At 39.5% G+C, this 26,558-nt stretch overlaps 1 non-coding gene across 1 annotated transcript; it reads left to right on the plus strand.

Moving 5' to 3' along the window:
- Positions 1–12,505: 12,505 nt before the first annotated feature.
- On the plus strand, positions 12,506–12,577 carry TRNAC-GCA. Its single transcript has one exon. It is a non-coding gene; the product is annotated as a tRNA-Cys (tRNA).
- Positions 12,578–26,558: the final 13,981 nt, after the last annotated feature.

Here is a 26,558-nt window from a genome sequence, read left to right on the forward strand (position 1 = left end):
AGTAGCCTCTCTCTTCTAATCCATCACCTCCTTCAAATTCTGGCTCCATGCTGGCCTTCTCTAAGAGAATTTCCAGGTTTCTTTTATTCTTCTAAGCTCCTCAAGGACTCTACGTAGTACACCCAGACTCGCTTACATGTTGCCCATGAATCGTGCTCTTGTTTCATGTTGCTGTGACTCTCCCTCGGAACTCTAACTCCTAAAGGGCAGCGAACCTCTGTCAGTGGAGATAAAAAGGAGAAGAGCTCTGGATTTTCCTAATGATCACAAAACACTGGGCACAAAGCAACCACTAGGGGCCTAAGACCCATCAAACAGCAGTGAAATTCCACTAGGATTAAGGTTAGATGGGGCAAACCAAGTTTCAGAAGATCAGAGACATTTATATTCTGTTCTGAGTAGTTCAACAGTCCTTCCAAATCACCAGGACTACAGACATAAAAGTTTCATCTAGCCACTAGCTCTAGCTGAACATATCACAGGTTACTTAAAGTGCAATTTATTTTTAATAGAAAAATTGATTCTAGAATGAAACATGAAGTAGTCTTTTTTTTTTTTTTTTGGTAGTAGACTAACCTTTTAAAGAATAGCATTCTTGCCCTAGAGAGGGGCATAAAAGTTTAAAAGGTTATTTTCCACATTACACATAACCTGCATGCTCACCTTTACTATCTCTTTGCCAGATCAGCCTGTGGCACTAACTCACTGAAAATACCGGCTCCATTAATGCATGATTTACTTCTCTTTACTCGGCAAAGTACAGACCTCATATTTCAAAGCAAATTCAAGCTTTTGTAATTCACTACCTCCTCTGTGAGATGTGATGACATGGATTTTTCTCTTCAAAATTCGAAAGAGCAAAGCAACTGTGTTGCTGAAGAGAAGTCTTTCCTGACCCACCCAGGTTAGTTGGTTGCTCCCTGAATGAGTTCCTATGGCACTTTTAACTTGCTGCTCTTCTTTAAACATACCATGGTAATCATAATTTGCTTACATGTATTTGTTACACATATCTTCTCACCTATTCCAACTGCCAACTCCATGACAGCAGAAATGCTGTCCTGTCCATTTATTTGTAACTTCATGATATGGGTGCCAGGGTGTATAATCCAGACCCTTTCTCAGGACAAGGCTTCCGTTCCCCCAGCTGCTATGATTGCCGCCTGCTGGCAGGTCACAGCCAAGTCTCTTTTCTGGAATTTCCCACAGCTAAATAAAGCTACTCTGCCCAAGCATTCATCCAACGACTGACCAATTCGAGCATACAAAGGTCTGGCTTCATTGCCTCCATTCAGGATAACTCTGAAGTTTCTCCTCACCCCCAATCTCTGTGCTTTCATCCAAGTCCTTAGTTGCTGACTGCATCGCAGCTCAATGCCTCTTCTGCCAAGCCTGGCTTCCCCCGCTTCCTCAAAGATATTGTTCCTGACAGCTCTCTTCAATAAATCTCCTGTACACAAGTCTTCATCTCCAACTCTGTTTCCCAGGGAACCAAACTTAAGATTCCCCCACACCCTAGAACAGTATTAGTGCACAATAGGCATTCCATTAATATTTGGTAGAAGAATAAGTGAATGAAATACACAGGAAATTAACAAATAATAATTTTACATTCCAACATTTCACTCCGACTCTTCTTCCTGCCCCATCTTACCTCAGGTTGTGATCTGAGGGAGTCAATGTAGACAAATACTAAATAAAAATACATTGGACTGAATTACATGAAAGACAACAACATATTAATATGGGGGGGGAGGGGTGACACAGCTAAAACAGTAGTGAGAGGGAAATTTATAGCATTAAAAAGCATACAGAAGAAAAGAGGAAAAGTCTCAAATCAGTAATCTAAGATCTCACCTCAAGTATCTATAGAAAGAACAACAAAGTAAATGCAAATAAATAGAAGGAAATAATATACATAAGAGCAGAAATTGATGAAATTGAAAACAATAAATAAATAAATTTAATGAAGCAAGTGCTTTGAAAAGATCAATGAAATTGAGAAACCTTTAGCAAGACTGATGAAGAAAAGGGACAGAAGACACAAACTACCAATATTAGCAATGAAACAGGTGTTATCACTACAGACCCTGCAGACTTCAAAAGGATAATAAGGTATACAGTGAGTAATTCTATAGATACAAATTTCACAACTTAGATGAAATGATGCAATTCCTCCTAAAACAAATACAAACACAGCTCACCCAATATGAAAGAGAAAGGGTTAGGAGGATCCCCTGGAAGAGGGCATGGCAACCCACTCCAGTATTCTTGCCTGGAGAATCCCATGGACAGAGGAGTCTAGCAGGCTACAAACCATGGAGTCTCAAAAGAGTGGACACGACTGAGTGACTAAGCACAGCACACAGCACACAGCATTACCCCCACATCAGAACCAGATAAACAGGTGTACAAAATAAGAAAACTATAGACCAATATCCCTTATGAATATAGACTAAATTTTTGTAACAAAATATTAGCAAATAGAATTCAGCAATATAAATAAAAAAGCTGTAAACCCATGACCAACAGAGCTTATTCCAAGGATATAGAGCTAGTTCAATACTTAATCAATCAATGTAATCTACCATAGTAACACGTGTTTTTTTAAAAAGCACATAATCATACCAACTGAAGCAAAAAAAAAAATTGCTTGACAAAATTCCATATGCTTTCATGGTGAAAACTCTAAGAAGAATAGGAATACAGGAGATATTCCTTAATTGCAAAGAGCATCCACGAAAATATACAGCTAACATACCTACTGTTGAAAGACTATATTCTTTCCCTCTAAGGTTAGGAACAAGGAAAGAATGCCTGTCTCACAGCTTTTGTTGGACATAGTGCTGGAAGTTCTAACCAGTGCAATAAGGTCCTAAAAGGAAATAAGAGGCATACATATCAGAAAGGAAGAAATAAAACTGTCTTTATTTGCAGTGATATGATTGTCTTCATAGAAAATTCCAAGGACTCTACAAAAAAAACAAACAAACAAACACCCTACTAGAACTAATAACTTCATTACTTTCATAATACAAAATAAGCACACATAAATAAACTGAACATCTACATATAAGCAGTGTACATGTGGACAACAAAATAAAAAATACAACACCATTTCCAATCAATCAAAAAAATGAAATACTTAGATGTAAACCAGACATTACAGGAATTTATTTTAGGCTTGGCCATAATAAGGTTCATTTCTAAGTTAGATTATGACCATATACTGGTCAGAAAGTGAAATCAACTGGATTTTTGATTGTTGAAAAACGTAGTTTGTAATAAACTATAAAATGCTGATGAAAGAAAGTAAAGCTTTAAATAAATGGAGGGGTATACTATTTTCATGAATTGAAAGACTCAACACAGTAAAGATGCCAATTCTCCAAATGATATGCCAGTTTAACTCAATTCTATCACAACCCCAGCAAGACTTTTTTGAATGATAGACATGATTACTATAAAATGTATTTAGAGAGGAAAAGAAGCTGAGATATCTAAAACAATTTTGAAAAAGAATAAAGTATGAGAAATCAGTGTGTTACAATACTTATTATTTAGCTAAGGTAACCAACTTCATGGTTTCGGCAGAGAGATAGACACAGATCAGTGGGACAGATGAGAGAACCTAAAATAGACTTACTTGCAAAAATATGCCCATTGATATTTGATAAAGGTACAAAAGCAATTCAATGGAAGGATAATCTTCAAAATATGGTACCGCAGCAACTAGACATAAATAGGACAAAAGAATCCTCAACCTTAGTTCTCAAATCTTATACAAGAATTAACTCAAAATGAATCACAGATTTTAAAGTAAAATTTGAAACTACAAAATTTTTCAAAAAAAGATAGGAGAAAATATTCAGTATCTAGGGCCCGGCAACAAGTTCTTAGACTTAGGCCATAGGCAAAATCTATAAAAGGAAATGATAAATTTCAATTTTATTAAAATTAAAAATGTTTGCTCTATGGAATACCCTGTTAAGAGAATGACAAGCACACATGAGTAGAAAACATTAGCAGACCACATCTCCCAACAAAAACTAATATCTAGAATAAAGTATGCTCAAAACTCAAAACACACACAGACATTTCAATGAAGATCATATGTAGATGGTAAATAAGCACATAAAAAATGTTGGGCATCATTAGTCATTTGGAAAATGGAAGCTCAAATCGTAATGAGACATTATCACTACACACCTATCTGAATGGCTGCAAGAAAAAATAATGAAAAAATTTTCACCAGTTGTTGGTGAAAACCCAATATGGAGACAAACTGTATTATTCACAAATTGTTGGTTAGAAGGTAAACTGATACAGTCTTCCAGGAAAGTATTTAGCAGTTTCTAAAAAAGTTAAACATGCAACAAGCAAATGATTCAGCTATTGTGTTCCTTGTCATTTATCACAGAGAAATGAAAGCTTGTATTCACACAAGTCTGCATGTGAATGTTTATAGTAGTCATACACTTCATAGCCTCAAATTGGAAATCACTCGATGTCCTTCAGGGGGTGAATGATTAAATAAACTCCAACACATCTATACCAGGGAATACTACTCAGCAATAAAAAGGAGCAGACCAATGATACAAACAACAGCCTGAAGAGATCTTCAGAGAATCATGCTGAGTGAAAATAAGTCAATTTCAAAAGTTATACATTGTATGATTTCATTTATATAAACTTCTTCGAAGGACAAAACTACTATAGAAATGGAGAACTAATTAGTGGTTGCCAGGGATTAAGGACGGAGAAGGCAATGGCACCCCACTCCAGTACTCTTGCCTGGGAAATCCCATGGACGGAGGAGCCTGGAAGGCTGCAGTCCATGGGATCGCTGAGGGTCGGACACGACCAAGCAACTTTACTTTCACTTTTCACTTTCATGCATTGGAGAAGGAAATGGCAACCCACTCCAGTGTTCTTGCCTGGAGAATCCCAGGGATGGTGGAGCCTGGTGAGCTGCTGTCTATGGGGTCGCACAGAGTCGGACATGACTGAAGCAACTTAGCAGCAGCAGCAGCAGCAGCAGCAGCAGCAGCAGGGATTAAGGAGGAGTTGGGGTGGGAAGAAAATGGGTGTGACAATAAAAAAGGTACCAAGAGAGATCTTTACAGATGTGGAAACGCTCTGTAACTTTGTTGTATCAATATCAATATCTTGGTTATGTATTGTATTATAGTTTTGCAAGATGTTATCACTGGAGGAAAACTCTAGATCTTTCTGTATTATGTCTTACAACTGCATGTGACTCTCCATTATCTCCAAATGAAGAGTTCAGATAATAAAGGGAGGACAACATTGGATTTGTAAATGATTTCTTGGATATGACACTGAAGTTACAGGCAATAAAAGAAAAAAATAGACAAATTGAACTTCATGAAAATTTAATAGATCTGTGCATAAAAAACACTATCAACAGAGTAATAAGGAAACCCACAAAATGGGGTAAAATATTTTAAATCATGCATCTGATAAGGGATTAACATCTAGAACATACGGGAAACTCCTAAAACTCAACCACACAAAACCCAGTTCAAGAATGGGTAAAGGATTTGAACAGACATTTCTCCATGAAGACATAAAAACGGCCAACAAGCACATGAAAAGATGCTCATTATCACTAATCATGCAAATCAAAACTATAATGAGATACCACCCCAAACCCATTAGGATGACTTTTTTTAGTGGAAAATAACAGGTGTTGGTAAAGATATAGAGAAACTGGAACTCATGTATTGTTGGTAGAAATGTAAAATAGCATAGATGTTATGGTGGTTCCTTAAAAAATTAAAAATAGAATTACCATATGATCTAGCAATTCCACTTCCAGGTATGTACCCAAAAGAATTGAAAGCAAGGTCTCAAAGAGATATTTGCCCACCCCTGTTCATATAACATTATCCATAACATCCTAAAGGAGAAAGCAACCCAAGTGTTTGTTGATGGATGAATGGATAAGCAAAATATGGTATAGTTGACCCTTGCACAATGCAGGACTTAGGGCCACCAACCTCCCTCAATGACAAAAAGCCATGGTATAATCTTACAGTTGGCCCTCCATATGTGTAATCTTGCATCTGTATATTCAACGAACTGCAGATTATATACTGTAGTTTGTATTTAGATTTAAAAATCCAAGTATAAGTGGACATATGCAGTTCAAATCCATGTTGTTCAAGGGTCAACTGTATATACATACAATGGAATATAATTCATCTGTAAAAAGGAAGGAAATTCTAACACATGCTACAAAAAATGTGCATGAATCTTGAGGATATTATGGTAAGTGAAATAAGCCAATCACAAAAAGATAAATATTTCACGGTTCTATTTATATGAGATACCTAGAGTAATCAAATTCATAGAGACAAGAAGAAAATAGTAAACTTCCAGGGGCTGGAGTGAAGGGGGAATGGGGAATTATTGTTTAATGACAGAGTTTCAGCTTTGCAAGGTGAAAGTTCTGGAGATGAATGGTGGTAATCATTCCACAATAAAATGAATGTACTTAACATTACTGAACTGTACACATAAAAATGGTTAGGATAGAAAATTTTGTTATATGTATTTTGCAACACACACACAAATGAAATATAAAAGATAAAGTCACAAATTTTATTAGTGTTTATTCATATCTATGCAGACATGGAGGGGAAAATGTACTTAATGCATCTGATTAAAACTGGAGTAAGTTATCAGACTTTCCCCAAAAGTTGGCAATCTGCCCCTCAACACCATCCCACTCTATTTGCTCTCAATCTTTGTTTACTATGTTACTTTCTTTTTCTCTATGTCTATTTAAAAAAAATAAAAATGATATGTATTTATGGTGTAACACAGACTTCCCTGGTGGCTCAGTGGTAAAGAATTTGCCTGCCAAGCAGAAGATGTGGGTTTGATCCTTGAGCTGGGAAGATCACCTGTAAAAGGAAATGGCAACCCACTCCAGTGTTCTTGCCTGGGAAATCCCATAGACAGAAGAGCTTGGTTGGCTACAGTCCACAGGATCACAAAAGAGTCAGACATGACCTAGCGACTAAACAACAGCAAGGTGTAACACAGGATGATTTGTTACATATATGTAGTGAAAATATTTCAGTAGTCAAGCTAATTAACGTATGATCTCCTCACACAGGTACTATTTTTTCATCTGATAAGAATACCTGAAATCTATTCTCCTATCAAATTTCCAGGATTCAATACAGTATTATTAGCTATAGTCAACATACTATATATGAGATATCTGGGCTTTTTTATCCTACATAACTCAACTTTGTACCCTTAACTAACATCTCCCCATTTTCCCTGCCTCCCCATCCCTGGTAACCACTGTTGTCCTCTGATTCAATATATTTGACTTTGTTAGATTCCACAGGTAGAAGATCAGCTTTTTCTTTCTGTTTCTGGCTTATTCCACTTAGCATAATGTCCTCCAGGTTTATTCACATTGTCACAAATGGCAAGATCTTGTTTTCTAAGGCTGAATAAAATTCCACTGTATGTACAATTTCTTTGTCCATCCATCCATGATGGATACTTTAATTGTTCCCGGATCTTGGCTACTCTGAATAATGCTATAATTAACAAGGGAGTCCCTCGGTATCTTGGAGATAACTAATTTCATTTGCTTTGGGTGTATACTCAGAAGAGAGATTATGGTAGTTCTATTTTTAGTTTTTGAGGAACCTCCATACTGTTTTTCCTGGTGGCTCCACCACTTTACAATTCCACCAGCAGTGTACAAGGATTCCCCTTCTTCCACATGCTTGCCAACACTTGTTACCTTTTATTTTGTTGTTGCAGACATTGTAACAGATGTGAGGTGATATGCATTGTGGTTTTGATTTGCATTTTCCCCATGATTAGTCTGAGAAGGCAATGGCACCCCACTCCTGTACGCTTGCCTGGAAAATCCCATGGATGGAGGAGCCTGGTGGGCTGCAGTCCATGGAGTCGCTAGAGTTGGACACGACTGAGCTACTTCTCTTTCACTTTTCACTTTCATGCACTGGAGAAGGAAATGGCAACCCACTCCAGTGTTCTTGCCTTGAGAATCCCAGGGATGGGGGAGCCTGGTGGGCTGCCGTCTATGGGGTCGCACAGAGTCGGACACGACTGAAGTGACTTAGCAGCAGCATATACTTTTTACCTTAAATTCAAATCTTGCAACTCTCCTCTTTGACGCCAACTGATATGTAAGTGGCTCACATAGTTACCAGTGAGAAAGGTTGGTTTCTTAGTAGCACAGGCCATTTAAACTTACCCTACCCCATAGCATGTGCTAAGCAGGCACACCAATGCCTTGGGATTGACTCACTGACTGAGGCCTTCTGGAGCTTTAGATTTTTCTTACCCAGAAAATAGGATCAACACCACCGCCATCATGAATTATTCAGTGCCTGTCTGGGCTACTCCCTGGTGAACAATAAAATAATGGAAACTGACAAAATTGATTTGTGGTGAATTTTTCGTGAAGCCAAGTTCATGACAAGTGAGCAAGGGCAAGCAGGGCTCAGAGGAACCTGACCACAAGAAAGGTCAGCCCACAATTCCCCTGGGAACATCACCACCTGGTCAATAGTACAGCCAGACCAGAGGCCTGGCATAAGGCTCCTTTTCCTCCTGGGTTAGCGGGAGATGAACGCTGTCTCCTAATGAAAAGGCACAGACAATTGGGTTCACCGAGCCAGTTCACCAACTAGATGGATGGACAAGCCTCAGATAATTTCATGAATCATTTGAATTGCTAGATAATTAGAAATTCAATAACCAAATCTCTGAACATAATTTCAGCTGTTTAGCAGAGTGTTAAGAAAGAAAGGCTTCAATTCAGCATATTTTGAACTCCTGATTAGGGTTTCACTAATTAAAAGGAAAAAAAGTATTGGCACCATGTCTAATCCTTCCATTAATCTCCCTCAACATATATTATGCTGACTGTTATTGTGTAATCATTAAATGTAAAATATTAAACTGGACATTTGACTTTATTGATCACATTATGGACTAAGATATAGCAAGTAATTATCTGCCAAGACAGATTCATTGATTGGACTGTCATTGAGAGTTGAAATTGACACATTGTTGATTATTATGGTAGGATACTGTGTTCATCAATTATTTTGTCTCATTTCCTTTCTCATTGTGTATTCTGTATTTATATTCGTTCTTATTTAAAAACTCAAAAGGCAGACTTTTTACCCTAAAATCAGATGTGTGATTTTCTGTGTCGATTAGAAACATTGCCATCTAAGTGCAGAGACTTAGTTTTATAGACTTGAGCATTTTATTTGTTCTAATACCAGGCAATTTTGGATAGTATTTTGTCTCCATACATCTCAGTATCTCTATTGATAAATAATCTTATCTTTTCTGGACTTTTTACTCCCTTACTCTGCTGTTTCTTCAGCATTTACAATTCAGTTCAGTTTACTAAGGAGGTATGGAGCCTCCCCATATTCCAGGCACTGTGTAAGGTGCTGCAGATACCAAGATGGGTAAGACAGAGTTCCTATCCTCAGGGAAGCTAAAAATCTAGGGAAGGACACTGACCTGGACCTTAATAGAGAGAACTGAAGAGAACTGAAGCAACAGAGGCTGAGCATGCACAAAATTAGAAGTAAGCAGACTTCTGGTTCATTCTGATGCAGGGTAGGATATTTTAAAATCTTGTGCTAATAACAGGGTAAAAGTTGCCTATCATATTTTGGGAATGGAGAACAAGATAGGATTCTTTTTAAATGCCATCCTGAGGCATGCAAAATGCTCTTAGAGTTCACCGCTTACAGAATTTAGAAGCTGACTTCAAGAATGATCTTCAACACAGACCAGAGTTTCATGGAGTTCTTTTCTTAAGGTTGATTTTTAGAGAAGTTCTAATGTGTTGTTTGGGCTTCCCAGGTGGCTCAGTGGTAAAGAATCTGCTGCCAATTCAGGAGCTGCAGGAGATGTGGGTCCAGTCCCTGGGTTGGGAAGTTCCCCTGGAGAAGGAAATGGCAACTCACTCCAGTATTCTTGCTGGGAAAATTCTATGGACAGAGGAGCCTGGCGGGTTGCAGTTCATGGGGTCTCAAAGAGCCTGACATGACTGAGCGACTGAGCATGCATGCAGTGTGTTGTTTGGTCTAACTCCATTCTGGTTAGGCCACAGATACATGGTCATGCGATGTATCCTCCTACATATCATTCTTTCCATTGTTAATTTTGTACAACATATGGGCAGTCACTATGAGTTACATGTTTTTAAAAAGTCTTTCTTCCCACCCCTTTGTGCTTCTGCATTCAGTAGGTACTCAGTTAATGACATTAGAAGCCTCTTTGAGGTAGAGGATAGTGGCCACTTGAACAACCCAAGTTGTTTCAAAATTTCAATTAAAAGAGTTTTGACACATGGTAGATGTGCATTAAATGCCTTTCAGTTTTCCTGGGACAAAGGAGCTCAAGCACCTTCAATAAAGGGGGCTTGATGACTGATTGCATGAATGAATGAGGCTGAAATCCATTTCACTTAAGCATCTTTCTAGTGTTGACATGGGACAGAGCATGGTACAATGGAAATGGCATTGTACATATTTCCTAACCTAGGTTTTGGTCTCAGTGGCTCGAGGAAGTGACTCAATTCTTTTATTCAATAAATAAAGTGGTCAGGACAGATATTTAAGAAAGGCATTTCTCACTCAAATCTACCACTCTATTTTGCCTTGAGTTAGGTAGATCAGTTGTTAGCATTCACAAAAGCAATTAAAAGATAAGGCAATGGAAGCAAGTTGTATTATCCAACCATAATTCCAGGAATTTATGGATTACACAAGAGCCTACATCTCTTCACTCCTATCCACACCAACTCAATCGCCTTTGTGGCTTCTCACTTCATGTATTGGGCTAAAAAGATAAATACACTTCATGAACTTAGTGTAAAACTTTGCTGTTAACTTGTCATGACTTAGACTTTGGGAAGTACTTGTGAGTGAGAAACAGTTCCTTTAAATTTCTGGGTATCTGGAGTCTGTTTTTCTGTACTTCTACAGAACTATGGAGAGAGTCTCCTAGACTAAACTCCACAAATCTTTAAGGTGGAAGATCTCAATCTTTTTTTTTTTAATCTGATTTTATCTGAAACTGGAGATCCTTCTCCCAGAACAATGATGGCGCTCATAAATACAACATTTTGCCTATAATTTCTGGGTAGTGGGAAGGAGCTAAGGGGCTGTTCCCAGGTTAAGAATCACTCTCAAGCCCAATTGGAGAGCCCCATTTTGCTCTGACGTCAATACTTTTGTACTTGAACTCTCTCAGCTCTGCCACCTGCTAGCTGTGTGACCACAAACAAGTGGCTTCACCTTTCGGCCCCTCCTTGCAGCTGGTCGGGAGCACCAGCAGGAGTAGAAGTCAAGCGCCCAGCATCAGGCTTGTTACACAGCAACAGGCACTGACTCACTTACCGTTTCTTTTCGTCCCCTTTCTGCTTGTTTCCCCTAATTGTAGTCCGTCTTGCTTAACTATATGCTTTCCTTTGCAGCTTGGCGTCCTCATTCCTTTTCATGCTGCGCGTAGTCCTCTTCACTGCTGCCCTCAACTTTCTACTCGAACTCTCTATTTGTGTCGTTCAATCTTATAGAATACACTTGGATTTCTTCCCTGTAGCTAAAAAAAGAATCAGCTATTTAGAAATAGCACCACTGTGCTGTTTTGCCAAAATGGGTTCATTTTTAATTCTCCAGATTTGCTACTTCTAAGGTAAAGCCTCAGTCACATTAGCATGGCCTGGAATTTCCCATTTAAAATCTTTCCTGGGGCTGAAAATTAATCTTTCCTTAGGCAGTACCTAAAGGGTATGCGTATTGAGTGATCTAAAGATCAATTAAACACTGACTGAGCTTCAGTAAAGAACTATTTCTCTACACCAAAGAGGCCATGGGAATGCAGGTAGAATCCAGGAACATTGAGTTAAGTTTTCCTAGGCATCTTAAGGAACTCTGAGATTACCAGGGAAGCTGCTGGGGCCCAAACCAAGTGGGTAACCTTGTGCCTCCAAGTATAGGGGATGATTAGAGAACTAACATTTAATAAGTAATAATTATGTGCCAGGTGGAAGTCAGAGGTTGCAGTATGGAAGCCTAAAGCCCACATGTAACCCACAAATGTGAGGTTTACTCTATTCTGATAAATCACAAATCTACATTTAAAGGTAGAAACATTTCATATATATCATGTACACAGACAAGGATCTTGTGGTTTCTCCTGAAAAATTAGAATGTTCAGCAACATTGAGCTCAAATTCTCACATGGCGACAATAAGAGGAAAGCAGGAGACGGTGTCATGAGTAGTGTACAGCTCTCAGTTCACCACAGTTCTCAGCATTCCCTGGAGTTACATATGTGTGCATAGCTGCACTTGCTCCTCTTGCTTCTCATTTCCTCACTGTGATAAACCTTTGAAAATATGCCTCTCTCTCTCTCTCTCTCTCTATATATATATATATATATATATGCTTCCCTGGTGGCTCAGAGGTTAAAGCGTCTGCCTGCAATGCGGGAGACCCAGGTTCGATCCCTGGGTTGGGAAGATCCCCTGGAGAAGGAAATGGCAACCCACTCCAATATTCTTGCCTGGAGAATATCATGGATGGAGGAGCCTGGTAGGCCACAGTCCATGGGGTCGCAAAGAGTCGGACACAACTGAGCGACTTCACTTTCATTTTTACTGCATATATACAAATACATATATATTTAATATTTATTTATTTATTTGGCTGTGCCAGGTCTTAGTTGTAGCATGCAGGATCTTTAGCTGTGACATGAAGGATTTTCATCTGAGGCATGCAGGATCTTTAGTTGTGGCAGGCAAACTCTTAGTTGCAGCATATGGGTTCCAGTTCTCCAACCAGGGATCAAACCCAGGCCCTCTTCATTGACAGCAAAAGTCCCAGTCACAGGACCACCAGGGAAGTCCCTACACACACACACACACACGTATGTGTGTATATTAATATATACATATATATATATATACTATGTGTATTATGTGATATATATATATATATATATGTAATCTGCTTTTAACTTATTTCATGCAGATGGTGCTGGCTCTATTACAAATGAGAAAATGCAATTTAGGGCACAATTGAAAGGAAACAGTAAGGAGTGTTACCTGAACTTGCCTCTCTAATGTAGACCTAAAAGAATTGTTCTCAACCATGGACAGAGAAGCCCCAGTAAGATGGCAGGTGCTGAGAGAGGGGATCAGAGGACAGACAGACAGAAACCACACAGCCTAATCACATAGACCACAGCCTTGTCTAACTTAATGAAACTGAGCCATGCCAGGTAGAGCCACCCAAGACAGACAGGTCAAGGTGGAGAGTTCTGACAGAATGCGGTCCACTGGAGAAGAGAATGGCAAACCACTTAAGTATTCTTGCCTTGAGAACCCCATGAACAATATGAAAAGGCAAAAAGATAGGACACTGAAAGATGAACTCCCCAGGTCGGTAGGTGCCCAACATGCTATTGGAGATCAGTGGAGAAATAACCCCAGAAAGAATGAAGAGATGGAACCAAAGCAAAAAGAACATCCAGTTGTGGATGTGACTGGTAACGGAAGCAAGGTCTGATGCTGTAAAGAGCAATATTGCATAGGGACCTGGAATGTTAGGTCTATGAATCAAGGCAAATTGGAAGTGGTCGAACAGGAGATGGCAAGAGTGAACGTTGACATTTTAGGAATCAGCAACCTAAAATAGATGGGAATGGGTGAATTTAACTCAGATGACCATCCTATCTACTACTATGGGCAAGAATCCATTAGAAGAAACGGGGTAGCCATCATGGCCAACAAAAGAGTCCAAAAAGCAGTACGCGGACAGAATCTCAAAAACAACAGAATGATCTCTGTTCATTTCCAAGGCAAACCATTCAATATCACAGTGATCCAAGTCTATGCCCCGACCAGTAATGCTGAAGAAGCTGAAGTTGAACAGTTCTATGAAGACCTCTAAGACCTTTCAGAACTAACACCCAAAAAAGATGCCCTTTTCATCATAGGGGACTGGAATGCAAAACTACCACACAATTACACTCATCTAACATGCTATTAAAATAATGCTCAAAATTCTCCAAGCCAGGCTTCAACAGTACATGAACCAAGAACTTACAGATGCTCAAGCTGGTTTTAGAAAAGACAGAGGAACCAGAGATCAAATTGCCAACATCCTTTGGATCATCAAAAAAGCAAGAGAGTTCCAGAAAAACATCTATTTCTGCTTTATTGACTATGCCAAAGTCTTTGACTGTGTGGATCACCACAAACTGGAAAATTCTGAAAGAGATGGGAATACCAGATCACCTGACCTGCCTATTGAGAAACCTATATGCAGGTCAGGAAGCAACAGTTAGAACTGGACATGGAACAACAGACTGGTTCCAAATAGAAAAAGGAGTAAGTCAAGGCTGTATATTTTCACCCTGCTTATTCAACTTATATGCAGAGTACATCATGAGAAACGCTGGGCTGGAAGAAACACAAGCTGGAATCAAGATTGCCGGGAGAAATATCAGTAACCTCAGATATGCAGATGACACCACCCTTATGGCAGAAAGTGAAGAGGAACTAAAAAGCCTCTTGATGAAAGTGAAAGTGGAGAGTGAAAAAGTTGGCTTAAAGCTCAACATTCAGAAAACGAAGATCATGGCATCTGGTCCCATCATTTCATGAGAAATAGATGGGGAAACAGTGGAAACAGTGTCAGACTTTATTTTTCTGGGCTCCAAAATCACTGCAGATGGTGACTGCAGCCATGAAATTAAGACGCTTACTCCTTGGAAGGAAAGTTATGACCAACCTAGATAGCATATTCAAAAGCAGAGACATTACTTTGCCAACAAAGGTCCGTCTAGTCAAGGCTATGGTTTTTCCTGTGGTCATGTATGGATGTGAGAGTTGGACTGTGAAGAAAGCTGAGCACTGAAGAATTGATGTTTTTGAACTGTGGTGTTGGAGAAGACTCTTGAGAGTCCCTTGGACTGAAAGGAGATCCAACCAGTCCATTCTGAAGGAGATCAGCCCTGGGATTGCTTTGGAAGGAATGATGCTAAAGCTGAAACTCCAGTACTTTGGCCACCTTATGTGAAGAGTTGACTCATTGGAAAAGACTTTGATGCTGGGAGGGATTGGGGGCAGGATGAGAAGGGGGCAACAGAGGATGAGATGGCTGGATGGCATCACCAACTTGATGGACGTGAGTCTGAGTGAACTCTGAGAATTGGTGATGGACAGGGAGGCCTGGCGTGCTGTGATTCATGGGGTTGCAAAGAGTCGGACATGACTGAGCGACTGAACTGAACTGAACTGAGGAAGTTAAAGAAATAAGATTGAACAAAACTTCTAGCAGCTACTGCTGCTAAGTCAATTCAGTTGTGTCCGACTCTGTGCGACCCCATAGATGGCAGCCCACCAGGCTCCCCCATCCCTAGGATTCGCCAGGCAAGAACACTGGAGTGGGTTAGCATATAAATGGAGTTTGGAAGGAATCAAAAATAGAGGAAGCCTTAGCTAAAGCATGTACTTAAGGAGATGTTATCCACTAACCCAGCTTGACAGATGTATCACAAGGAGAGAATGTTGGTGGGGAAAAGTGATAAGGACATTCATTAGGAATTAAGCCTCCCCATAGCTTTCTTTGTCTCCCTTTTCTGGGTCTTGAAAATGACTCATTGGTTCAGTATTGAAAGCAAGGACCAGAATATTCTTTATGGTCAATGGAGAAGCTCTTCCTTAGAAATTTGGCAGGTATTCCAGATGGATGGATGGCCTGCTTTGCTTGTTGTTGTTGTTTAGTTGCTAAGTAGTGTCTGATGTTTTTGCAACACTATGGACTGTAGCCGGCCAGGCTCCTCTGTCCATGGGGTTTCCCCAGCAAGAATATTGGTGTGGTTGCCATTTCCTTCTCCTGGAGATCTTCCCAAACCAGGGATGGAACCCAGGTCTCTTGCATTGGCAGGCTGGCTCTTTACCCCTGAGCCAGCCTGGAAGCCCATTGCTTTGGCTTGAACCATGTTTAATCACTGTATTTTAGCCAGTGACACACTGTCAGTGATGTGTGTGCCTGTGTCTATGTGTGAGAGGGGTAGCTATAGATTTAAAAGTTCTTAATTTCATCACCTGAGAGAGGCAGCTATCATATTTCTAAATAAGAGTTTTGCTTAGGCATCTCAATGGTAAAAAAAAAAAAATTAAACATTCATTAATTTAAAATCCATTGTCTCTACAGTACTGAGTTAATTTAAAGCTCTTTTATGAGATTCACTTATGAAATTCAAACCCATGCTCTCATGTACTGACAGCCTCAAATGAACTGTCAGAGACAGAATAGTCTCTTAGTGAAACAGATTTGATAATGAAAGAATTTTTTGTAGGACTAAATTAATTATTAATTTATTGACTATTCCAAGCTGTGGAAGGAAATAAAATCTATCTGTAACCAAGAAATGTTTCTCTGCTCAGATTTTATTTGCCATGATACATCGAATGGTCAATGTAAAGTGAACGTCCTTAACATATTTATACTGTGTCAATTGTGTATTATTGGTTGTGTGCTTGCGTGCTCAGTCGTGTCTGACTGGGACCCCACAGACTGTAGCCTGCCAGGCTCCTCTGTCCATGGGATTTTTCAAGCAAGAATACCTGAGTGGGTTGCCGTTTCCTCCTCCAGGGATCTTCCCAACCTAGGGAATAGAATCGGTGTCTCCTGTGTCTCTTTCATTGGCAAGTGGATTCTTAACCCTGAGCCATCTGAGAAGCCCATATTATTTGTCATACATCAAAAATAAATGCTTAAGGAAATAAGACATATCATAAGGATATATCATATGATTACATCTGACTATAGATGTAAAATTTTCCTTTAACTGGTGGTTTTCTTTTATTATTCAGACACTCATAGACCCAGGGAAGCTTCAATATTTCCTACATTCCTAACCCCAAATCTATGAGTATGTTCCTGGTATTGGATTAGAATTTGCACTTATACTATTTTGCAAAGGATTTGCTAAGTTGTTTTATAGTATAAATAGATTACTAGGTCCTAAGTTAATATGTTCTTAGAAAGCCAATATAATGGATGATGGTACTAATTATATATAGATCAATAGTTAATATGGTTATTATAAATGTCTCATCAATTTATGAACACAGAAAACGAGATTTACATCAGTTCATTCATTTTCATCCAGGCATCCATTTTTTCACTTGTTTATTTAGTAGAAATGGATCAGAAACACTCCCAAGTACAAACTGACAATTGTGCCAAAAATTGTCAGTTTAGATCACAAAACCTTTTTTCTCATATGTATTTTCATGGCACCTGACCTAGTGTTAGGTCAAGATCAGTGTTCCCACATGGGCTATGGCTCTCTGGCAACAGAATTATTTGAGATTCCTACTAAATGCAGATTCCTGGGCCACCTCCAGCTCTCTCTATTAAGATAACTCTGTGAGCAGTCCATAGAAGTCTACAGTCCCTACAAGTTTACAATTTAATGGATTCTCCAGATGATTCTTAAATATCTCAAGTTTGTGTCTTTCCATTCTAGATATCCTTTTTCTTCAGGCCATCCATCCCAACCTTCCTTGCTACATACACATACATCGTCAAAATTGAACTTCAGGAGATGAAAGCTACAATGTCTGAAGTGAAAAAACACACTAATTGAAATTTTAAAATTAAGCTTAATTTTTTAAGATTAGTGAACTTAAAGATATGCCAATTATTACTAGCCATAGGGAAACATTCATAGAAAAAAAGGTTAAAAAAATCAGCAAACTGTAGGACAACTTCAAGCAGCCTAATATATATAAAATTGTAATTCCCCAAAAAAAGAATACAATAAAAGCATGATCCATAAAACAGCAAATTGACAAATAGGAAGTTAAATTTACTGCAAACTTCTGCTCTTCAAAAGATCCTGCTAAAAAAGTGAGAAAACAAGTCAAAGGCTGGGAGAAAACGTCTGTAAATCATATATTTAATAGAAGACTTACCTATAGAATATAAGTAATTCAATAAAAAAACATAAATAGGCAAAAGATTTGGACAAATAACTTCACTTCTTCAAACATACATGGTTTGCAAATGAGCACATGAAAAGATGTTCAATATCTTTAGTCACTAGGGAAGAGAAACTGAAAACCACAGTGAGATATTTATACTACTACACATCTCTATTAGGATGACTGAAAATAAAAAGAGTTGGTGAGAAATGTGGAGGAACTGAAACTTTCTTCATATCTTGGTAGTGAGAATATGAAATAGTACAACCACTTTGGAAAACAGATTGACAGTTTCTTAAAATTTAAGCATACATCTACCATATGAGCCATTCATTATGCTCCTAGATACGTACCTAAGAGAAACACAATGGTATGTCCACACGCTCATATGCAAATGTATATAGCAACTTCTTTTGCAGTAGTCAAAAAAACTGGTTGCACCCCAGATGTCTATCAATAGTTGAATGGAAAAATGATGAAATATATCTATATAATGGAATGCTAACCCAGTAGTATAGAGGAATGAACTGTTGACATACATAACATATATATAAATCTCTACATAATTATACTGAGTGGAAGAATCCAGATACAAAAGAGTACATTCAGTATAATTTCATTAATATAAAATTCTAGAAAATACAAACTAATCTACAGAGACAGAAAGCAGGTCAGTCATTGCCTGGGGGATCAGGTAACACAAAGAGGAGCGAGAGGGCGGAAGCAGAGAGGAAAACAGGTAAACATTTGGGGATGATGAGCTTGCTCACCATCTTGATGCTGGTGATGTCCAAGCTTATCAAATTATACACTTTGTGTGATGCCTACTGTACTATATATCAGTAAACTCAAGAAAGCTGTTAAAAATAACTTAAATGATGAAAAGATAGCAGGGATGAATCAGGCTAAATGATTACTATTAATAACCCCTGGGACCTGAAACAAAAGTTTAGGAGGGAATCACTCTGTTGCTTATGCCAAGTGGTGCTGTTTTAGTCTTAACATTTTTAGAAAACAGTAATAACAGCCTGGGGCTGAAATGCATTTGTTCACTGTTTAATTCCACTGCTATTCAAACATTGCATATCTGATATTTGTAATACTAAAACTCTTTAAAGACTCTCTACTTTGCTTGTGCTAAGGAAATACGTAACTAGAAGCCTCCCACCACTCAGTCTGGGTATGTTCTAGCCATGTACCTTTGATGAAAGTATGTGAAACTATCTTTACTTGGGAAGTTCAAGAAAAGCTATACATAATAGTCTCAAACATCTTCAGAGCCTTTAAGTCTGGTCAAGCTCTGAAAATAACCATAGTTGTGATGTCGCATTAAAAGCCTCACAGATTGGCAAAAAGAAAAAACCAAGCTATTCTGTTTTACACTTGACAGCACCCATGGATTACTCTTGACCTCTAACCTCATGCAAATGCTCTACTGGGGGCAAGAAGCCTCCCTAAATATGGGCTCCCACTCGTCACAGCTCCTTCTGTCCTCTTAGCTCCTTCTGCTTTCTTAGCTCCTTCTACCTTCTTAAAGACACCTTCCACTTGAAGTCAATTTAAATAGGACTCAGTTGTACCCCAAACATCTATATTTGCCATCGCCCAGATATGATTCTCAAAACTGAATTACATTGTAATGATGATTGTGTATGCATTTCTCTCATTCATTCAACAAATACTTATTGAATACTTACTATACTGTGTTTTCACATGTTGTGTGAAACATACAAAATCTCTGCCATCATGGCTATTGGGGACAAGGAGGAAACTGAAAATAAACAAAATGAATGAAAAAATATCAGAGAACTGGAAGCATTACATTGAATAGGCCAGACGCTTTCAGATCGGAGCAGAAAACCACTTATCCCTGTAGCTTCTTTAAACATATTTAGTGGATTGGTTTACCATTGAGTGGTCCACTGCCCCCACAAACACCAGGGGCATATGGAAGGCTTCCAAGTGGTGCCCAACACTCCAGCATTCCAACACTTTCTTCAGACAGGCTTTTTCCTGGTCTTTTGCATGTCAGCCCTTCAAGGTGAGCAATGAGCTAAGGTTCGTGAACTATTTTCTGGAAGGCTGCATACATGGTCTAGCTTCTTGCTTTGGCATAAAAGCTTTATGTGGTACTTATTGCTTTGTACTCAGCCTCTACTCCTGCATCATCAGCTGAAACTGAGTCAGAAAGCATTCCTCTTAGAGAAGTATGATTATAGACATTTTATAGCAGGAAACAACCAAGAAGATCATGTCATTAAGGTGGAAAACAGGTTTTATCTCTCATTTTAAATTCAAATATTCAGTAATGATTGCTCTGAATGAAAACGAATAATGAGGCTCAGGATCAAGTTGAAGAACACCATGAAAGATGATCGAGGTCAGCAGAGGCCAAGCGCAACAATAGCTGAATATGAAGTGTCTGCCATAATGCAGTCAATTTTAGGATGAGAAGTAAGTACACCGAAAGGCAATTAGAGGTTTCTGCTACATGCAGTACAAAATCAGCTTAAACTTTTTAACTGATGATCAAGACTATGAGATTTGGCTCCAATATACACGTCCAGCCTTTTCTTCTACTACTTCCCTGGCCCTCAGCCTTGGCTGACCCCTGATATTTTGAAAACAGCAACAGTGGACCACCTGTCTTTCCTTAACCAAAAAGAAACTTCTATGTTTCCTTGATTTTATTTAAAGCCATCCCCTCTACTCAGAAAGGCCTGTATCCAATTTCCCTGTATCCAAAGGAGCAGAATGCCAGCTCCTTTAGGATCTCCTCCCTAAGGCCCCTAGGTCCCTCTCCCCCATCCTCCCATAGCATTGGATCAGGCCTCCATCATAGCACTGGTACATCCTGCCAGCTCAGGGATGCATACGTGTTTGCAGTAACCTCCATGACAGAGGCTGATATCTCTCCCCATATCTCTTCCCTGCTTTCTGTTTAGTGGTAAAACCCCTGGTTTTTAGCTGAGTACTTAAGTGCTAGAATAAAGACAAGATTTCCAAGCCTGTCTTTTAGCTAGACGTGTGGCCATATGCCTAAGTTCTGCCCATGTGAGAGAAACAGAAATTGCATGCATGAGTGCCTGCTAAGTCGCTTCAGTTATGTCCTCTTTGTGACCCCATGGACTGTAGCTCACCAGGCTCCTCAGTCCATGGGATTCTCCAGGCAAGAATACTGGAGTGCGTTGCCATGCCTTCCTCCAGGGGATTTTCCTGACCCAGGGATCAAACCCCCGCCTGTTAGGTTTCCTGTATAGGCGGGCGAGTTCTTTACCACTAGCGCCACCTGGGAAGCCTAGGAGTTGCACAGGCAACCTCTAGGAAACATCCTTAAAGGGAAGGCCTGTGTTCCATTTCTTCTCTTCACCTTTCTCCTCCCTCTAGAATGCAGTTATGATCCTGGAGGCTTAAGCAGCCGTATTAGACCATGAGAAGAAAGCCATGTGTTGAAGACAGCGGAGTAGCTTGACACAAAGAGTCACAAGTTCAGGCTTAGATGGATTATCTCCTGACTGTTTACCTAAGAGGAAATAAACCTCCCTCCTGCTTAAGCCATTACTTTGGGGTTTCTGTGTCTCACAACCAAAGTGTAACTGTTACGCCCTTTCATCTTCCCCATGGCACCAGACTTCTGCACACTAGGCCACAGGAACTTTGAGGAAATGAATTCCAGCAGCCATCTGCAACTCAAGAGACCTACAACAATCAGGCAGGTAGCATTAAAGTGTGAACATTTGGGCCTGGAAAGGACCATGGAGAAGGGCCATATGCAAACAAAGTATGATATTTAGTTTGATTTTACACACACATCCAATGAACTAATGAAGCTTTTCCAGGAAGACTTTTTTCTTCTTGACTTAATAAAATTTTTCCTTTTTTGAACATCTGTAACACTACATTGTAATAGTATTTTCAACCTTTCCCTACCTTTTATTATGATGACTTATAAGCTCACCTCATACTCTTATGCAATTTTTCAACTCCTTGAAGTCAGGGGCTGTATCTTATGGATTTTTGTGTCCTCCAGGGCACCTCAGGTGCTGGTAGGCACTGCTGGATTGCTTCTGGACGGACAGAGGTAAGAAATAGCTCAAAAAGCACACTCAAAAAAATGACTTCAAATCCATATTCATTTTTCAGCCTAGCCCAGCGTCTAATCACTCTAGGTGGTACTGCTTTCTGTAATTTACTCTCAGTCGCTGATAAACATCGAGCATGTGGACAATCACCTTGGGATACAGATGCCGCAGCTCGCAAGGCTGAGGCTTAGAGCTGACAAGGGTTATCCCACTCAGGAGGGGCTCTGGTGCTAGCTTTATCCTACAGAAACTCTCTTGTTTCTTCTATTTGTTAAACAAAGTAAAAACCCACCTGCTCAGCCTGAGCAACTGTTTCCAATCAATAATTAAGTAACTTTAAGATCCCGATCTATATAAACTTATCAATATTTTCACTGAAAAGGAATCAATATAGACAGAGGGAAGCATCTAAGTAAACCCTTTTAATGGCTGTGTTTTGGCCGTGAAAAGTAAATGAATTGATTAAATGAGTGGCCAATACTGGCCTGCCAATGCAATTCTTTTTTCACTCTCATAAACATGCCCAACAATCCAGTTTAACACTCTCCCTTGGTGTTGCATTACTGTGATAAAGTTCTGTTCTAAATGTTCTACTCAAAAGGAGGCATTTGCTTATATTAAATGTAGAGAGTTTCTGAGTTAATAATTATTGATATCTAAGCTACTGTGTTAGTACTTTACACAAAGCATTTAAAACTGGCAAAACCCTGTTAGATGGACATTATTATTACTTCTCATTCTACAGATGGTGGGACAAAGCCTTTAGAAAAGGGACATAAATACTTCTTCCCATATCCCAGTGACTTCCCTGATGGCTCAGCAGTAAAGAATATGCCTGCAATGCAGGAGGCACAGGAGATGGGAGTGCGATCCCTGGGTGGGGAAGATCCCCTGGAAGAGGAAATGGCTACCCACTCCATTAATCTTGCCTGGAGAATCCCATGGACAGAGGAGCCTGATAGGCTACAGTCCAAAGGGTCAGAAAAAGCCAGAGTCTAAGTCTGTGGGTCTTAGAATATTCTGTGTCTTGAATTGGGTGGGACCTTGAGCATGTACACACATATGAAATTGTATTGAGCTGACATTTAAGATTAGGTACTTCACTATATTTATGTCATGCCTCAAAGCAATTTTTAAAGTAATACTCTGTGCTTTTGATTCTACTGAGTGGCCTTCTCTCTTAGTCTCCACTTCTCTGTGCTCCTGACTTGGAGCTGGCCTCTTCCTGAAACAACAGTGAAAAGCCAATGGAAAATTCTCAACAGAGATGAAAAATTAACTGTAGGTCCCACCATACAACCTTTTTATCCAGTCTGTTGGTTTCTAAAGCAGTGCCAGCCCTCACATTTAGAATTTATTTGTAGATTAGATTTCACATTTGCAACATAGAAGTGAAAATTCTTTGTCAAGCCCCAATTTCAAGACTTCAGGTGCAATGTGTGCGTGTGTATCTGTGTTCTTTTCTGTGCATTCAGATATACAAATTGGGCTTCTTTTGTATTTCTGAGGAAAGTGAAAGTGAAAGTGAATTCGCCCAGTCGTGTCCTACTCTTTGCGACCCCATGGACTGTAGCACACCAGGCTCCTCCCTCCATGGGATTCTCCAGGCAAGAGTACTGGAGTGGGTTGCCATTTCCTTCTTTTCCTAAATATATACATCATCAACATTTATTAATTAAATCACACATATGAAAGAAGGGGGTTTGCATCTTTATCAAAATATCAGAGACCACTGAAGTGTAAGAGACCTTGGCAATAGAGATCATTCAGCTCATCTCCCCACCTTGTCAGAATCCTCAGTGGTGTCCCTGACTGAGGGCCATGATATGACAATGAAGTTTAATTAAGACGTCCAGAGAGTTTCTGTCTTGTTGGTCACTGGGTCATCTGAGGATATGAGAGACTGAAGGACAGATATGGGCCTCCAAAAGGGAAGAGCCGCCAAATAGCTTTTAGATGTAATCAATACAGAACAATTCAACAGCCATAAGAATTGTGACATCTCCCTTTGGGCTCTTGCCTTGTCTTATAAAGCAAGCCACTTTAAGTTTAGAGCAATTCAGTGCTTGGATTGTTGGAAATAGGCATGTCAGAGAAATGTAAAAGTTGCACTGGCATTTTAGGTCGGCTCTGCCCTTCAGTGGCAGAGGAAATCTTACCTCCCATTACATCTGCCCCCGTAACCCAGGACCCTTCAGCCGCCTTCCCCAGTTGGGAGCCACTGTACACACTTTCTTTCTTTGTAAATATTTTTTTCAAAGGTCCATTTTTTGAAAGAATAAATGCACATTCTCATCCAGAAAGGTTGAAACTCCCCTTTTCCATTTCCCTCTCTGCCCTTCTTGGAATTGCCTCTCCCCTGTGGAGCACAGTGGAGGAGCACTCACTCACGCTCTGCAGAAAAGGGTTTCTATGTGACAGAATGGCAACCCTCCAACTACAAAAGTGACCTGAAAATTGCACAGAGCACTTTACTAGCTGCTGATGGGCCCCAGTCATGAATAATTATTGATCTGCAGGGTCTGAAAGTTAGGTAATTAATGCTTGGAAGAGTGCAAAAGACACATTTTAGAAGAAAGTAAATTATTTCTGTGTCCCCAGTCTATTCCGTTATGTTTTAAGTACTTGCCACCTCGTCTCTTTTAAAAAGAAAACAACCTAGTTAATATTTATATAGCAAAAGATAACAATTGATAATGTGAGTCAGTTTTAAGCAAGTTTCATATTTTGTTCTTGTTACAAAGCCTACTAGAGCAGTCATTAGAAAAACAGAAAGCTAAATCTTTAGAGAGATATCAAAGTTAAAGTGTACATTAAAGTAGAAAAGCCATTTTCCCTAAAATTATATGTGAAATATTTGCCTGGAATATTTCATTACCCTTCCCCAAAATATTTAATGCAATATTCAGTGCCCAAAAGCCCTGAAATCATAGCGACTATTGCTTCTGTATCTGGTGATAAAAAAAAAAAGCCCAAGCAATCATACAGAAGAAGGAAAGCCAGCATTTCCCAGGCACCCAGTATTAATGAGGCATCTTTCTAGGATAAGAGAAATAGCATTTAAAAACCTTTTAAAATGTTCTAAGGATTAAACAACAAGCACAAAGAGCATAGAACAATGCCTGGCATTTAGCAGAAATTAAATAAATTGCAGCTATTTATATCAGGGTATATGTGTGTGTGTGTGTGTGTGTGTGTGTGTGTATTAGTTGCTCAGTTGTGTTTGACTCTTTATGACTCTATGGACTATAGGCTCCTCAGTCCATGGAATTCTCCAGGCAAGAGTATTGGGTGGGTTGCCATTTCCTTCTCCTGACCCCGGGATCAAACCAGGGTCATCCACTTTGCAGGCAAATTCTATACCGTCTGAGCCACCAGGGAAGTGGTATATATATATATACACACACACACACGTATTGATATAGAAGTGTATACACACATCCATATATATGTGTCTCCATGTGTGTATGTATGTAAATATATATACATATAATTTCGTTTTTCAAAGTTATACAATCATATTTAAGGTTGAAACATTTTTCCTATTTCCTTGGCTAAAATAGTAATTATTAATAATAAAAATTCAGACATTACAGGAAGACAAAAGGGTAAAAGCAAATGTCTCCCAAAGGCAGCTACTATCAACAAACTATCGAAAAATCCTTCCACACCCTTCCCTTTATACACACACATTTACATATGTGACATCATGCTGTTTGTGCTTTTCACAATCTGCCTTTTGAATTCAACAACATTTCCTGGAACCTGCAACGCAGATACTGTTATTTCCATTTGGGAGGAATTGGGAAATCCAGGCTCAGAGCGGTTGTGTACATTTACCCAAGGTCAGTCTTTTTGCCACTAAGGGAGCAGAGTTAAAATGTGAAACTTTATTTGATCCAAACACATGCTCCTTCCAAACAAAGGAGGAGAATACAGTTATTCCTAGTAATCACAAATTTCCCTTAAGAAAAATTCAGTGGTACACAAATGTACGCCTCTACACCTTTTTAGCAGCTTGGTTCCAGTACACATGAATGGAGGCCAGTCCTGTTGGGAGTAATTTTAAAAAGAGAGAACCGGGGTTCGGAAATGCAGTGAAATGAAGTTGCTCAGTCGTGTCCGACTTGGGAATGGAAAAGGGAGTTAAAACAGATGGCAAAGACGAAGGACACGATTTTGCACTGCAGCCTTGGGAAAGATAAATGGCTCCCGCCTCAGAACTCTACCTGTCTCTGAGGAGGTGGGCGGAGCAACCGGCTGCAAGAAGCCAGGAGCGAAGTTAACACGTGCAGACCTGAGCAATCTAACCCCGAAGCCCGGCGGGGAGAGACGAATGCTGACTACCTCTCCCTGCCAGAGCACAGTTGAGGCTCTCGGGTGCCTTTTCCATCTCCGGCAGTTACTCTGACTCGACT

The sequence above is a fragment of the Bos indicus x Bos taurus genome, chromosome 3, assembly GCF_003369695.1.
Source record: "Bos indicus x Bos taurus breed Angus x Brahman F1 hybrid chromosome 3, Bos_hybrid_MaternalHap_v2.0, whole genome shotgun sequence".
In the NCBI taxonomy this organism is placed as follows: Eukaryota; Metazoa; Chordata; class Mammalia; order Artiodactyla; family Bovidae; genus Bos; species Bos indicus x Bos taurus.